The sequence below is a fragment of the Bos javanicus genome, chromosome 3 (genome assembly GCF_032452875.1).
Source record: "Bos javanicus breed banteng chromosome 3, ARS-OSU_banteng_1.0, whole genome shotgun sequence".
Taxonomy (NCBI): Eukaryota; Metazoa; Chordata; class Mammalia; order Artiodactyla; family Bovidae; genus Bos; species Bos javanicus.
In genome coordinates this window covers 52,548,178-52,563,730 of record NC_083870.1, presented here as the reverse complement: position 1 = coordinate 52,563,730, position 15,553 = coordinate 52,548,178, and the positions used below count along the sequence as shown (strand labels likewise).

The 15,553-nt window shown below is 40.2% G+C and overlaps 1 long non-coding RNA gene across 1 annotated transcript in view; it reads left to right on the top strand.

Moving 5' to 3' along the window:
- Positions 1 to 5,071: 5,071 nt before the first annotated feature.
- Positions 5,072 to 15,553, top strand: part of LOC133244296 (uncharacterized) — a 35,366-nt gene continuing 24,884 nt past the window's right edge. The window contains exons 1-2 of the long non-coding RNA XR_009735358.1: positions 5,072 to 5,396; positions 5,984 to 6,207. This is a non-coding gene — a long non-coding RNA (uncharacterized LOC133244296). The remainder of the gene's footprint in view (positions 5,397 to 5,983; positions 6,208 to 15,553) is intronic.

Below are 15,553 nucleotides of genomic sequence, written 5' to 3'. Positions count from 1 at the left end.
GAGAAGAGCAGGGAAAGCAGCTGTGGAGCCAGGGGCAGGAAACCTGGGCCCTCTGGACTATATATCAGAATAAGGTCACCTCTACAGAGGCAACCCCCTCTGTGAATCTTGCTGTTCACAGTTTCCCTGCACTGTGTTTTATATTGGCAGGGAAACACTTGGGTGATGGAAGCTGTTTTTTAGTTCTAAAACTGTACTATAGGAACAAATGCTGTACCTCAGTTTCTTCTATCAAATAGTTTACCAAAGAAACTTAAACAAAAATCCTTCTCTGAATAGAGTACAAGAACAATTTCACCTCAGTTCTGTTCAGTACACTTTTCTGGTATTGGAAAGTCACTCTCCACAAAAGAGTTAACACATTAATGGCTTCAGCTTGCCTTTTATAACCATGACTGGGTGTAACTCAGAATCATGTTTGGTGTGAGATACCTCAGTAGGCAGCATTTTCACTCTTTTCAGAGAAAATATTTCAGAGAGTAGCTATATTATCAACATCTCCCTGTTTGCAAAAATCCTGCTTAGCATACAATCTACCAATCCTACATTGGGAAATATATCCAAAGGAAATGAAAATGAGTTACTGAAAAGATAGCTGCATTCTCTTGTTTATCACAGCAATACAATTGCCAAGATATGGAAACGACTTAAGTGTCTGTCAGTGGATGAATGGATAAAGATGTGGTGTGTAAATATATATACAATGGAATATTATTTGGCCACAAGAAAGAAGAAAATCCTGACACTTACAACAACCTGGATGGACCTTGACAGCATTATACTAAGCGAGATGAGTCAGAATGAGAAAAACAAATTCTACATGATCTCACTTATGGGTGGAATCCTAAACAGCCAAACTCACAGAATCAGAGCATAGAATGGTGGTTACTTGGGGCTGGGAAATTGGAGAATTGGGGAGATGTTGTTTAAGGTTATGAACTTGCAACCAGTAGGTAAATAAGTCTGGAGATCTAATGTAACTATGCACACGTGCTAAGTTGCTTCAGTTATGTCTGATTCTTTGAGACCCTATGAACTATAGCCCACCAGGCTCCTCTGTCCATGGGATTCTCCAGGCAAGAATACTGGAGTGGATTGCCATTCCCTTCTCCAGAGGAACTTCCTGACCCAGGGATTGAACCCATGTCTCCTGCAGCTCCTGCATTGCAGGCGGATTCTTTACCACCGAGCCACCAGGGAAGCCCAATGTAGCTATAGTCAATAGTAACTGTAGTCAACAATACTGTACTATAAACTTCAAAGTTGCTAAGAGACTAATCCTAATTTTTCTTACAAAAAAAAAAGAAATTATAATTATGTGACATGATAGAATTGTTAGCTAACTTTCACTTTTCATTTTCACGCATTGGAGAAGGAAATGGCAACCCACTCCAGTGTTTTTGCCTGGAGAATCCCAGGGATGGGGAAGCCTGGTAGGTCTATGGGGTCGCACAGAGTCGGACACGACTGAAGCGACTTAGCAGCAATAGCAGCAGCAGCAGCTAATCATATTGCAGTATTGCAAATGTATCAAATCAAATGTCATACACCTTAAAGTTGTACAGTTATATCTCAATTACATCTCAATTTAAAAACAAGAAAAGAAAAGAACTGGACCAGGCCTAGCTTCAAACCCTAGCCCTGCCACTTATAAATTGGGGGACTTTGGGCAAGTCATTGAACCTGTCTGAACTTCAGGGTTGTTTGTGTTTTTTTTTCCCTTCAAAAGTAGGATAATGATAGGTACTTCTCAGGTAGTCATAACAATTTAATGAGATAAAATATAAATATACAGTAGGAGTCAGAGGAGTGCCTGCTGCTGCTGCTGCTAAGTTGCTTCAGTCATGTCTGACTCTGTGTGACCCCATAGACAGCAGCCCCTAGGCTCCTCTGTCCATGGGATTTTCCAGGCAAGAGCACTGGAGTGGGATGCCATTGCCTTCTCCGAGAGGAGTGCCTAGTATTCAATAATTGTGTGCTCTCATCGTCTCTCTTCCACATAGCTTTCTTTTTAAAATGATTAAGACTGAAGAAGGTAGCAATTTCTTTTTAACTTCCTGAACTTGACTTTATGTTTGGTACCCTCATCCTCTTTAGAAACACTCACACACACACACATATATATATACTAATCTCTCTTCCTTGAATACTCCACTCTTTCACTCTCACTCTGGCAAACAAATTACAATTCACTTGCTACTTCTCTGATTAGAAATGTGAACAAGGCAAAGAGGTGGTAGGATCTAGTATACTGAGTGGCTAGGTCATAGCCTTGTCAAATTTCAAGTTTGACAAATTTCAAATGTCTCTTATTTCCTAAACTTTTTAATATATCTTCATGTGCTTGTCCTGTATTCTGGTGGATGTATTAGATTCACAGTGTCTATGTTCAACTGGGATAACTGGTTTCACTGGGTATGTGTTACACCATCTTCTAGGTAGAGTTTGGATATTCATCCTGGACCTTGCTGTGTGCAGGTGTTTTAATGTATTTAACAACCAAGAGTGTTCCATTTGTTCTAGGGAATGTGTACTCCAGAGTTGTACAATGATATGAAATGCATGGCCCAAGAAAAGAAATATCACATGATATATGTTTTTTAAAGCGAAGGTTGTTGCTTAGGCTTAGCCATCTACTAATAATTTCCCCCAAAGAAACTCATTAAGCCTGGGTGTCAATTTACTGGGCAGTCTTATATTTCACTGACAATTGAACTAGAGTCCTGAAAGGTCATTAAAATGAAATGAATAACCTTATCTCTTTTGCAAAATCAGCACAGGATTCTAATTTACACTTATCAAAAAAAATCATTTCTATCCAAATTAACCAATCAGTACTATAATGTTAAGGCAATTATATAAGACAATGTTTCTAAGAGATTGAATTACTTCAAATTAATCCCATGTTGGCTTACATCTTCAGGCCAGGTATTTTCTGGGGGCCATGTGCTATGAAAATTTATGCCACATCTGGGTTTCTGTGGGCCAGAAGGGTATTAATGGTATCAAATGGTATAATCATAATATGTATTACACATATATATACAAGCTACTTTATAATGAAAAGTTTACTAATTTGGAGCAATCAATTAGGAAAGGTTAAAGAGGTTAATACCAGTGTTGGGAAAGGAAGAAATTCAACTTTAAGCTGTAAAACATTAAAAAAAATTATTTGTAGAACAAGTTATAAAGTGTAAATGAATGAACAAATGAATATATGTAGCAGTCAGCAATGTGTCCAAGATGCTTTTTAAAAGCACATGCTGGAACTTCCCAAGGGGTACAGTGGATAATAATCCACCTGCTAATGCAGGGGACACGGCTTCGATCTCTGGTCCAGAAAGATTCCACATGCCACGGAGCAGCTAAGCCCATGTGCCCCAACTACTAAACCCACCCTATAGAGCCTATGTGCTGCAGCTTCTGAAGCCTGCACCCTAGAGCCTGTGCTCCGAAACAAGAGAAGGCACTGCAGTGAGAAGCCCGTGCCCCACAACAAAGAGTAGCCCCACTCCCACAACTAGAGAAAGCCCGCCTGGAGCTGTGAAGACCCAGCACAGACGAAAATAAATAAATTAATTTAAAACAAAATAAACACGTGCTTCTCTAACTCAATAGCTGTCTCCACCAACATTGCATCACATGCACGCACATAAATCCAAGTCAAAAAATAATTTTTCTCTCACTAGGCACAATTCAATATATTTATAATTTGGCAACTTGTTAGAAACTGAGAAGATAGCTCTGCCTGCCTAAGGAAAAGGCAATGAAAAACTGCATGCCATCTTTCTGCTCTTGAGTCAAAAGCTGCTGCTTTAATCATTTCATGCCAGATGTGTCAGTGGGCATTCCAGACTCTCTGAGTATTGGTGTTCTGAGGTTTGGCACAATGTAATCCTTTTCCAGAAAGGAAAGAAATCCCATTATTTTAGAGCTTAAGACAAGCTAGCTTGTTAGCTATATGCTGTCTAATGTAATTCCTCCCCAACAGCCCTATCAGTGGGGACATATTAGCATCCTGATTTTGCCAGTGAGGAAACTGAAGCCTAGAGCTTCGTGGCTAATTTTGGCAGAAACTCAGGCTTCACAAGCCATCCTAGGTCATTTCATACCCCTCACACTGCCACTCCTGTCACAAAACCCATGCTGTGAGAAACTTCTGTCACATGTGATTCCACTGACCTTCAGGTGACCAAACCCAAGACAACAGAAAATGATTGCTGTCTAGAGGGGCCTCAACATGAAATGCCACTCCAAATGAAAAACATTTTCTACTTTCAAGGAAGATTTGGATTTCAATCCAGCAAACATTTATTGAGCACATTCTACGATCAGACTCTGTGCTATGTACTTTGACCTATCTCTTTTGTCACAACAAATGATTTTATTGATATGCATGAAAGTGAAAGAAGATTCCTATTTAAAAAAAAATAGAGTGTACCTTGTGGTTACGAAGGACACATTTAGAATTTTCTCTGCATCTCCCATTCTTGGGAAGGGATGTGATGACTGTCTTAAAAGCAAGCTCCTTTGAATGCCCAAACATCAGTTATAGACACTTAGTTTGTTCTCTAATCAAACTCAGTGTTTTTTAATACTTATTGTGACTAAGAATTATAACTATATACCCATTTGACTGATAGCTTTTTTCCTTTATCAACAATTTTATTCAAGCAATAAGCAACTACATTCATAGACATACTTAAAAGACAAGAGGTAACAAGATTTTCAGAAAAAATATAGTGATGTCATACATATCACAGCGAGAACACGTTGAAGCTCATTAAATGTGTCTCTTCCATGCCCCCATTCCCCCCACCCCCTTAAGAATATTTATTTTTTTCTCTAGTTTTTTTTTTTTTTCCTTCTGGAGGTTTTCCGGGTGAAATCAAAGCAAGATACTACATCAGCTCCGGTGGCTGGTCTCCTACCGGCGTTTTCCCAGGAAAAAATACGAGTATGACATTGACAAGCAGGGAGGACTACAATCACTGCAAAAACGACTGCCGTTTGCACTTCCAGGATCATGGTGCAACGCAGAACACGGCAGTGTTCCAGATGGGGAGCCGGCAGTTGGGAGATGCCAGTCTATTCTGTCAAACTGTCAAAATGGCCACCATGCTAGAAAGGAGAAGAGGTGGTTAGGCAAGGGCTGGGTTTGGCGCCAAAGACTCGTATGGGAGAGAATGAAGGCGTCATGGTGATGGGGTGCTTGCTTCCTCCCTTCTCAGAACTGAGTTGATCTTCCTTCCCTAGTGGGAAATCTTAGCTTATGCTAAAGTGCCAGCAGTTTCTCTTGGGCTCCACGGAAAAGGCAAAATCCTGACTTCGAAAGGGAAAAGCGGAAAGAACCAGCGCGACATTCTCCGGCGCCTTCTCAGGTTGTCCATCCAGAGGTGCATCCGTCTGTCAACCTTATCAGCCTGGCTACCGGTCAGTCTCTGCTGCTCCCTCCAATTCGCTGCTTTCCTACACTCGCTCTGTTCACGGGGCTCCCGGCTGCCACTTAGTCTTTTGATCCCCGCCTCATTAGTTATTCCTCTTCCTCTTCCCCAATGTACCCATTTTAGAAATTTTTCAAGGATGACTTTGAGTCATGTAATGTTTCACCTTCAGGCCAACTTCAGTGCCTAGCCCCTGCTTCAAATATGATCCTTGGATAGACAAGTATTAGTCGCTCAGTGGTGTCCAACTCTTTGCGACCCCATGGACTGTAGCCCGCCAGGCGCCTCGGTCCATGGGACTTTTCCGGCAAGAATACTGGAGTGGGTTGCCATGACCTTCTTCAGGACTAGAGACTCTGCTGGTAATTCTGATGTCAACATGGGTGTCCTCCTCTTCTCTGGGGGAGACTCCCGTTTTTGCTGCTCTCTAACCCCTGGTCTCAATGACCTTATTTTTATGTGATTTCATCCCTGGCCCCAGAGATTGGCTCATGAGATTGGCACATGACCCAAACTGAAACATCACAACTCTTTCTTAGGATTTTCCAAAGTGAAGCTATAGAGATTCACACACTTTCTCGGTTCTGCCTGCGGCCCTCTGAGAGTGTGAGCCTGCAGCCACCAGTGCCTCCCTTGAAGAACTGAAGAGAGGACTCTGATGGTGAAGAGACAGGGAGGCAACTCTGATGGTGCTGGAGCCTTGGATCCAGTCTTTCCTCAGGCCAGCTCTATCCTGCCCTCGCGCTTCTTACAATTTAGCCATGTGAGTCAATAGATTATGTTTTCTTAGGCAAAAATCGAGATTTTTGTCTCCTGCCACCAAAGCCTTCTGACTAAATACATCAATGAAATACTTTTTGTATACTTACCTGAGAGTATACTAGAAGAGAAGGCATGCTGGACTTATAATAATAGAAAGAACTTTGAATTTTTTGAGGTATCAAATAGCTCTTATTGACCTGTGCTGTTGGGGTAGAGTGTGAGAGAGATTTGGCTCAGGACCTAATGGTTCATTCAGCCCAGTTCAGGAATTGGTCAACCTGCTGCTGGGACCCAAACTGCAGCAGAATTATTTTCATAACCACATTAAGATGATCTGCCTCACACATTCCCCATTGAGTTGTGGGGCTCATCTTCTGTCAACCTTAGGCCCACAGTCATGGCTGATCCCTTCCTGGCATTGAATTAATCCTGAATACAAGTGTGGTAAGTACCAATCCTAAACACTGGCTGCAGTACAGATACCATTGCTCCCAGGAACCACTAAATCATTGAGCTGCAGCAGTAGGAATGAAGAGTGGAGACGTGTAAAGGCCCACAGAACTAGGTTTTAATTTAACTCTGCTGCTTACTGACTCTGTAATTCTCTGAGTGCCTGATTTTTCTCAAAAGTGGGGATAATAATACTTTGACCTTTAGTGCCTTTATGAGAATTAAGTAACTATGGAAAAGCATATGGGACACCACCTGCACATCGTTGGTACTTAGTGTGTGGTAGTTGTGTTGATGATGATGATGGGTAATGATAATGATGGTAACATTTTGACTGTGAAGTATTCTCACTCTTCCCAATAGAGAAATGCAGCATGAGAAAGTGGTTCTTTTTCTTTAGAGCCACGTGATGAGTTAGGGCTTCAAATAACTGACTCATTTTAGGAATTCATGTCTTCTTATGAGCCAGAGTGCTCAAATCATAAAAGTGCTTAGCTAGTTTCATGCAAAAAGTATGAATCTCTATTATCTTGCTTCTGATTTGTCTCTATATTTCAGTTTACAAAACAATATTTAATGGAAGTATACTTTAAAACGTCTTAGACCCTAATTTGGGCTTCCCAGGTGGCGCAGTGGTAAAGAATCAGCCTGTCAATGCAGTAGACATGGGTTTGATTCCTGGGTTGGGAAGATTCTCCTGGAGGAGGGCATAGCAACCCACTTCAGTATTCTTGCCCGGAAAATTCCATAGACAGAGGAGCCTGGTAGGCTACAGTCCATGGGGTTGCAAAGAGTTGGACAGGACTGAACATGCATGCACACACAGATCCTAATTTGGGGTGGTACTTTCTCTTTGATTACACTGGAAGCATACTTCTAAATTCTTTCCTTCTTGGTTCTGATTTTTTTTCAAAATTTTAAAGTTTTCTTCACAATTTTCAAAGGTGAGGCACTTTTTCTATTTTAACAAAAAGAAAAGCAAACTATTGTATCTCCCCAAAGCTATGTCTTAAGGAAAAGCAGATCCCTGAGAGGATATTATTAACTGTCTGCTTCTTATAATTGAGGTCTTTTCTCAGAAAACTCTGATGTTTAATCTCAGCTCTCACCAATAACCCTTTCCTCTTTTTGATCAAGTGTTTAATTTCCCTGAAAGATTTTCTCATATTTTGACTATTACTGAGAGGATTTTCATTTTACCCTAACCCTTTAATGACTAAATCTTGCATATCCATTATTTCAAAAAAGGGTATTTCTGTTCATCTAAGTAAATAGTTCAGGGATTTGATCTTCTTTTCTTACCTATTACTGCTGAAATGAGAAATTATTTGAAAACTTCTTTTGCTAAATGACTATCTTACAAAAATCAGGTAAAATTAAACATTTCCAAAAACCCATCTTGGACAATTCTCAATTAGCTACAGCAATATAGACTAGAGCATAGATTACTAAAAAAAGAGACACTTCTGAACCTGATTTTGGCCATTATTTTACTTTCTTCAAAGTGAAATGTATGTGTTTAACCTTCAGTTCAAGTTTTTCTTTCAAACCCTTAAAAACCTTCTAATTTTAGGAAAGCATGAAATATTCATAAGGGGGTAACAGGAAAAAGAAGAAACAGGTGGCCCGGATAACACAAAAGTCTAGGGGTAAAAATTATTGCCATTAATATTTAAATATGTAAAGATATGACTTATATATATGTATATATGTGTGTATATATATACACATATAATCCAGTACGGATTTTGCCAGATTTTTCATAGACTTCAATAACACTTCAACTTATCTCAGTCCTAACCATAAACCCTAGCTGACTCCTACATCTGGGTTAGGTCCTGTGTACTAAGAATTTGGTTTTATGCAAAGAGAAAGTCTAGCCTTTGCCCTCGGCTTCTGGGGGACACTCTGTCACAGGGGTGTGTTTGTGTCGGGCAGGAGCTGGCCACACTAGGCTTTAGGTAAGGTTGGCCATATCTAACAACCTTAGGGTAAGGTCTGGTCACAGGAGAAGCATGTGACTTCGTCACAACCATGTGACGTAGGGTGAGGGGTTCAGATCATGCAGTATCACTGAGACTGAGTTCACCCACATGGTGATCCATCAGTCAGTCAAGCATGCCTATGTAGTGAAGCTCCAGTGAAAACTTTGGACCCTGAAACTCAGATGAGCTTCTCTGGTTGGCAGTACTCCACAGGCATTGCACATTAAAGTATCTTGACAACATGGAGAGTGGGCAGTGAAAACTTTACATTTGAAATCCTGTCAGACTCAGACCTATGTTTCTCTTCTTTTGGTTGATTTTATCTATATCCTTTCCCTGTAATTAAACTCTAACTATGAGAGTAATAGCTTTCTGTGAGTTCTGAGTCATTCTAATGAATTCTAGAACCTGAGGGTGATTTAAGAAACTTGCGATTTTCGAGGCCAGTCTTGGGGACTGCACCCTCAGACTTTGAAGTTTGTCTAACTGGGTGGTTCAGTTCAGTTCAGTCGCTCAGTCATGTCTGGCTCTTTTGGACTCCATGGACTGCAGCATGCCAGGGTTCCCTTTCTATCACCAACTCCTGGAGCTTGCTCAAACTCATGTGTATCAAGTCGGTGATGCCATCCAACCACCTCATCCTCTCTCATTCCCTTCTCCTCCTGCCTTCAACTTTTCCCAGCATCAGGGTCTTTTCCAATAAGTCAATTCTTTGCATAAGGTGGCCAAAATATTGTAGTTTCAGTTTCAGCATCAGTCCTGCCAACAAATATTCAGGACTGGTTTCCTTCAGGACTAACTGCTTTGATCTCCTCGAAGTTCAACAGACTCTCAAGGTGCTCCTTTCCAATTGTCCCACCCTGTAACTGCCTCTGTTATACCACCTAATACATTGCTGTTTTTTGTTTGTTTTCCAAATTTAATTATGTAATGGCAAAAAGGGCTCGGAGAATAGAAAAGGCTTTGTAGTGTGTGGTGGTTTTATTAGCGTTAGTCTACTCTAGTCTGGAAGAGATGGGAATACCAGACCACCTGACCTGCCTCTTGAGAAACCTGTATGCAGGTCAGGAAGCAACAGTTAGAACTGGACATGGAACAACAGACTGGCTCCAAATAAGAAAAGGAGTATGTCAAGGTTGTATAATGTCACCCTGCTTATTTAACTTATATGCAGAGTACATCATGAGAAACGCTGGGCTGGAAGAAGCACAAGCTGGAATCAAGATTGCTGGGAGAAATATCAATAACCTCAGATATGCAGATTACACAACCCTTATAGCAGAAAGTGAAGAAGAACTAAAGAGCCTCTTGATGAAAGTGAAAGAGGAGAGTGAAAAAGTTGGCTTAAAGCTCAACATTTGGAAAACTAAGATCGTGGCATCCGGTCCCATCACTTCATGGGAAATAGATGGGGCAACAGTGGAGACAGTGTCAGACTTTATTCTTTTGGGGTCCAAAATCCCTGCAGATGGTGATTGCAGCCATGAAATTAAAAGACACTGACTCCTCAGAAAGAAAGTTATGACCAACCTAGACAGCATAGTTAGCAGCAGCAGCAGACAGCATATTAAAAGCAGAGACATTACTTTGTCAAGAAAGGTCCATCTAGTGAAGGCTATGGTTTTTTCAGTGGTCATGTATGGATGTGAGAGTTGGACTGTGAAGAAAGCTGAGTGCCAAAGAATTGATGCTTTTGAACTGTGGTGTTGGAGAAGACTCTTGAAGTCCCTTGGACTACAAGGAGATCCAACCAGTCCATCCTAAAGGCGATCAGTCCTGAGTGTTCATTGGAAGGACTGATGCTGAAGCTGAAACTCCAGTACTTTGGACACCTCATGCAAAGAGCTGACTCACTGGAAAAGACCCTCATGCTGGGAAGATTGAGGGCAGGAGGAGAAGGGGACAACAGAGGATGAGATGGTTAAATGGCATCACCAACTCGATGGGCATGAGTTTGGGTAAACTCCAGGAGTTGGTGATGGACAGGAAGGCCTGGCATGCTGTGGTTCATGGGGTCACAAAGAGTCAGACACAACTGAGCGACTGAACTGAACTGAACTGAACTGAGTCTAGTCTAGTGTTTGTCGCTCAGTCGTGTCCAACTCTTTGCAACCCTAGGAACTGTAGCCCGCCAGACTCCTCTGTCCATGGGATTTTCCAGGCAAGAATACTGAAGTGGATTGCCATTTCCTTCTCCAGAGGATCTTCCTAACCCAGAAATCAAACCTGGGTCTCCTGCATTGCAGGCAGATTCTTTACCGAATAGCTTTGAGGGAAGCCCCTCATCCCTTTACCTGTTGATGAATATTTGGGTAGGTTTCCAATTTAGACTAATTATGAATGAAGTTGCCATAGACATTCAAGTTCATATCTTTGATGATCAGAGCTTCCCAGGTAGCTCAGTGGTAAAGAACCTGCTTGCCAGTGCAGAAGATGCAGGAGACTCGAGTTCGATCACTAGGTCAGGAAGATCCCCTGGAGGGGAAATGGCAACCCACTCTAGCATTCTTGCATGGAAAAATCCCATGGACAGAGGAGTCAGGCAGGTTACAGTCTATGGGGGTCACAGAGTCAGACATGACTGAGCACGCTGGATATTTTAATTTCTCATGGGTAGATATCCAGGAAGCAGAATTACTGGCTCATAGGGTTGGTGTATGTTAACTTTTCAAGAAACTGGTGCAAGGTTTTTCAAAATGGTTGCACCATTTTATACTCCTGCCGGTAATGCATGTGTGTTCCCATTGTTTTACATTCTTGCAGACACATGCTGTTGCCAGTCTTTATCTTTTAAATTTATTTTTTAATTTTTTTTAACAGTTTTATTATTGAATAAGCTTTTTTTTTTTCTTGGCCACTCAGCATAGGGTTCATAGGAGTTCATAGGGGGATCGAACCTCTGTCCCCTGCACTAGAAGTGCTGGGTTTTAACCACTGGATCACTAGGGTGGTCCTTCTAGTCTTTTAAATTTTAGCCATTTTAGTGAGGGTGAAATAGTATCTTCTTGTATTTTTTAAACAGTTTAATTGAGGTATAATTTGACTACCAAAAATATTCAACCACTGTAAGCACACAGTTTAATGCTTTTTAGTAGTCTTGTATAGCTATTCCTTCTCTGGTGGCTCAGATGGTAAAGAATCTGCCTGCAATGCAGGAGACCCAGGTTTGATCCCTGAGTTGGGAAGATCCCCTGGAGAAGGGTATGACCACCCACTCCAGTATTCTTGCCTAAAGAATTCCTTGGACAGAGGAGCCTGGAGGGCTAACAGTCCATGGGGTCGCAGAGTTGGACATAATTGAGCAACTAACACTAACACTTCATTGCTATTACTACAAACCACTTTTAGAATATTTCTATCATTTCCCCAAAGTTTCTTCATGTTCATTTTGATCAGTCTTTCTCTCACTCTCAGCCCAAGGGAACCCTTGATTTTATTTCTTTCTCTATGAATTTAGCTTCTCTGGCTATTTCATGTAATGGAAGGAACCAAATGGTAGTCTTTTGCATCTGGCTTCTTGGGCTTCCCTGATGGCTAAGATAATAAAGAATCTGCCTGCGATGCAGGAGACCTGTGTTTGATCCCTGAGTTGGTAAAACCCCCCGGAGAAGGGAATGGCTACCCACTCCAGTATTCTTGCCTGGAGAATTCCATGGACAGAGGAACCTGGGGGGCTATAGTCCATGGAGTCACAAAGAGTCAGACATGACTGAGTGATTAACACTTTCAATTATTTTTTTGCTTATCACAATATTTTTGAAATTCATCCATGTTGTAGTTTGTATGTCAATAGCTATGGAAAGTCTGATAATTTACCCTGATTGTGAGCTAAAAAGTTAATGCACCACAGTTTCATGGCTACTAACTGAAGACATGTGCCTCCTGGGTCAGGGAGAAAGGACTTCATTACTCACAGAATGAAGGCAGCAGGAGCTTCAGGTTTGTGCCAATTCCCTGTGCCCCTCCAGTCCCACAGGGGTGATGCAAGTGGGCCTAAGTGTGTGCTGCACAGGCACAGGGTTTATGTTAAAATTGAGGAATCCTGAGCTTAGGAAACCCTAGTTTTTTGTAATGAGCTGTAAGTGAACCTACTCAACTTTTGTCCTGGAGACATGTTCCTTTTTTAAACTTTTATTGGAGTATAGTTGCTTTACCATGTTCTGTTGGGGTCTGCTGTACAACAAAGTGAATCAGTTATACACATATCCACTCTTTTTTAGATTTCCTCCCCATTTAGGTCACCACAGAGCATTGAGTAGAGTTCCCTGTGCAGTATAATAGGTTCTCATTAACTGTCTATTTTATATATAATAGTGTGTATATGTCAGTCCCAGTCTCACAGTTCATCCCACCTCCTCTTCACTCCTTGATATACATGTTTGTTCTCTACATCTGTGACTCTATTTCTGTTTTTAAAATAAGTTCATCTGTACCATTTTTCTAGATTCCGTATGTAAGTGATATTATATGATATTTGTCTTTTTCTTTCTGACTCACTTCACTCTGTATGACAGTCTCTAGGTCCATCCATGTCATTGCAAATGGCATTATTTGAGACATTATGTTTATTAAACTGGACATCAAGCAAATAATTCTTCTGCTCCAAGGTAAGGCGCTACCTCAATCTTTCAGTTGTTTGCTAAACAGTCATCCTTTAAGAGATGATCTGAAACAAAGGCAATCAGCCTCAGCTCATGAAAAATTGTCTCCAAACAATATGAGTAGTTTTTTTTAGTAGTTTCTTCCTTCTTTCCTATGCCTTCCATCTTTCCATCCCCACCCTTCATTTTATTTTTCTTTCTTCTTTCCTACCTTTCCTAAATAACATTGCACATAAATATTTCTTATATTAAGAAAGAAAAAAATACTTTGTATTTTACTACATTTGTTTATCATTCATCAGCTGATATTTGGATTATTTCCAGTTTGGTACTACGATAAAGCTGCTATGATTCACAAGGATGCTTTTGTGTAAATGTATGTGTTCATTTCTTTATATTCTTAGGAGCAAATTACTGGACTCTAGGATAACTTTATGTTAAACTTTTAAAGAAACTGCCAAACTGTTTCTAAATTGACTGTATCATTTTACATTCTCATCAGCAAAGACTGAGTGTTCTGATTTCTATGTATCTTTCCCAACATTGAGTCTAATCGTTTTAATACTAGCCATCCTAATAGATGGCCTAATACTTAATGAGATTAAGTATCTCATTGTACTTTTAATTTGCATTTCCCTAATGACTAATGCTGTTGAGCATCTTTTTTTTTAGCAATTTGTCTGTTTTCCTTTATGAAATGTCCACTTAAATCTTTTCCCTGTTTTATAATTGGGTCATTTGTCTTTTCATTATTGAGTTATATATGTTCTCTATATATTCTGGATAGAACTTCTTTACCATATATGTGATTTGCAAATATTTTCTCCCAACTTGTCTCATCTTTTCATTTTCTTAACAGTGTCTGCTATTGTTGCTATTATTAGTTTTTAAAAAAATGTTATTGAGACATAATTTACACACCATAAGTTCACTTGTCTAAAGTGTATACTTCAATAGCTTTCAGTATGCTTACATATTTGCGCAATATCACCATACTCTTATTTTAAAACATTTTCATCATCTTCAAAAGAAACATCATTAGGGCTTCCCTGGCTGTCCGGTGGTTAAGACTCCATGATTCCACTTCAGGGGATACAGGTTAGAAAAAAAATTATACCCATTAGTGATCATTCTTCATTTTGCCCTCAGCCTACCTCCTGGCAATTGGGAATCTACTTTCTGTCTCTAGAGAATCACCTATTCTGGACATTTCATATAAATGAGTCATACACTATGTGGTCTTTTGTGACTGACTTCTTTCGCCTAGTATAATGTTTTAGACGCTCATCCATGTTGTAACATATATCAGTGCTTTATTCTTTTCTTACTGATGATAATATTCTGTTATTTATCTATATCACATTTTGCTTATCCATTCATCAGTTGAGGATTTGGGTTGTTTCTACTTCTGGGGCTATTTTGAATAATACTACTACAAACATTTATATAAATGTGTGGACATTTATTTTCATTTATCCTGGGTAGATATCTAAGAGTGGAATTGCTGGGTCAATATGATAACTATATTTGACATTTTGAAGAACTGCCAAATAGTTTTCCAAAATGATGACACCATTTTACATCCCCATTGGCAGTATAATTGGCTTCCAGCTGTTCTATTTTCTCACCAACATTTGCTATTATCTTTTTTATTTTAGTCATTCTAGCAGATGTAATTTTGGTATCTTATTGTAGTTTCAACTTGCATTTTCCTAATGACTGGTGATGTTGAGTGGGGCTTCCCAGGTGGCTTCAGTGATAAAGAATTCTCCTTTCAATGCAGGAGGCACAGGAGACATGGGTTCAATCACTGGGTCAGAAAAATCCCCTGGAGAAAGAAATGGCAACTCACTCCATGGACAGAGAATCACATGGACAGAGGAGCCTGGTGGGCTATAGTCCATAGGGTCATGAAGAGTCAGACACTGCTGAAGCGACTTAGCATGCACACACCCAACGATGTCGAGTAGCGCTTTATGTGTATATTCACCACTTGCATATCTTTGGGAAAGTATCCATTGAAATTCCCTGCCTGTTTTCTAATTTCATTATTTGTTTTTAATTTTTAATTTATTTTATTATCATTTTCTTTGCTTTACCACACATTTTCATGGTTTTTCTTGTGAGATCTTAGTTCCCCAATCAAGGATGGAACCTGAGCCCCCTGTGCGGGAAGCATGCAGTCCCAACCACTGATCCACCAGGGAAGTCCCTCACTATTTGTTTTATTGTTGAGTTACAAGAGTTGCTTTATATTCTAGATATAAGTACCTTAGCAGATTGACAGCACTTTTAAATTTTTTGACATTGC